This window comes from Aplysia californica, unplaced genomic scaffold (assembly GCF_000002075.1).
Source record: "Aplysia californica isolate F4 #8 unplaced genomic scaffold, AplCal3.0 scaffold00073, whole genome shotgun sequence".
NCBI lineage: Eukaryota > Metazoa > Mollusca > Gastropoda > Aplysiida > Aplysiidae > Aplysia > Aplysia californica.
In genome coordinates, this window is record NW_004797343.1 from 632,745 (window position 1) to 634,435 (window position 1,691).

Here is a 1,691-nt window from a genome sequence, read left to right on the forward strand (position 1 = left end):
TCGCTTGGGTTATCCCAAAGAACGATTTATAGGTCAGGTTTCCACTGTTGAATATCCTGCTATGTTTAGATACAGCGCATGAACTTTGGCATAGCATAATAGATGTTTTACGGCGCTATAGACACAGAAATGACAGTTACAGCGCCAGTGAGAAACGTGTTTTGATATAATATTTGGCTAGTGTTTGTTTCTGGCGTCTTTTATTTTATTATTGTGGATGTTTTACGTCATAGAACATTAAAACATTTTGGGCGGCACTGCACGACCGTGCTCTATGAACGAACCGTGCCTGGACAGTTTAGTTGTGGACCCGTTTTCAGTAAAAGTTCTTCCGAGATAAGTAAACTTTTCCGATACCATGGTCAGTATTATCAATTATCAAGTCGAGGTATTCGCTTAGTATAGTCGCTGTTCCCGCGAACACACTCTTTTTCTTTTTTTCCCCTCAAATTAAAAAAATTCACTGTTGCTCTTCCAGAGTCCTTGAAGAGATAATGGTTTTTTTTCTTCTTAATACCCCCCCGCCCCCCGATCTAGCATCTCCGTCTGTCTGCTGGGATACTGTACCCCTCTTAGCCGGGGTTGGCCCTCAGTGGCAGGGTCGAAGCAGCCCGCATCTTGTGTGGTTTACACTGTGTCAAAAGTGACGAAAAACATCGGCATTAGCAATTTAGAATTTCTTTTTTTTCTCCCTTTGTCATTCCAGGAAAAAAAGAAGAAATACATGGCAGAATTTGCAACTTTCACACACGCACAGATTCGCCACATCGCCATAATCATGACGTATAACGTTCTGAAGAAGGTAAAAGTAGGAGTCGGGCTGTTGGATATCCCGCTATTCACGCTAGAGGGGGACAGTTGTCGCCTGTCACACCTGGTGAAAGAACAACGCCCCCTGGTGCTCAACTTTGGCAGTCTCACCTGAGGCCCATTCCTGTCCGCGGTAGGAACAAAACTGTCTGTCTTTGTGTCTGTCTATCTGTGTGTCAGTCTGTGCATCACATACACACACTCACGCTCACACATTCAAAAGTAATTTGGTAAGGCCATGTAGTCGCAAACAGCAAGATATTCCTAACGAGGGCTCAATGAGCGTATTTTGGATACTGGGTCTCAGGGAAAAGTCTGTCATGAACTTTCCCCCATTGTTTGGGCTTGCAGAGAACAAGCCCTCTCTAACAACAGTTTTCGCAGGTTCTCGTTTGTTTTACCTGTTTTTCAAGAAGAGTTTCATTAAGAAAGGGGCGTTGGAACGGGCTCATCCTTTGCTGAGCCCTTAAGACATTTGCTTGGCTGTTAGGTTGCTCTAGCTGTAAGAGGTGACAACAGTGATTATATAAACGAGCAAGTGTGTGTTCACTGCATGCAACTAGAGGTGGAAGATTCTGAAGAAATCTTATCAATTTTAGCTGTTTATTAATTCTTTTTATTAAGAAACACAAATTTTTGTAGGGAAAGATTTGGGGATGGGAGTGGGTGGGATTCAGTCCCTTTAGCCCTTCACTACGCCCCGCCACTGCTCCTAACTATGCCACCCCCACCCCCACCCCTCATTTCACCAAAATAGGTCAGCGATTGGAACGCCGTTGTAAAGAAGTACGGTGATCTCGCAGACTTCGTGACAGTTTATATAATGGAGGCTCACGCTAGTGACAGCTTGGCCTAGTGATGACCGAGATATTAAGGTGGGT

The 1,691-nt window shown here is 44.3% G+C and overlaps 1 long non-coding RNA gene across 1 annotated transcript in view; it reads left to right on the forward strand.

Annotated features, from left to right (window-relative positions):
* The window catches only part of LOC101857398, a 6,506-nt gene extending 4,837 nt beyond the window's left edge, over positions 1-1,669 (forward strand). Inside the window, exons 2-3 of the long non-coding RNA XR_001184700.2 lie at positions 707-943; positions 1,568-1,669. This is a non-coding gene — a long non-coding RNA (uncharacterized LOC101857398). The remainder of the gene's footprint in view (positions 1-706; positions 944-1,567) is intronic.
* Positions 1,670-1,691: the final 22 nt, after the last annotated feature.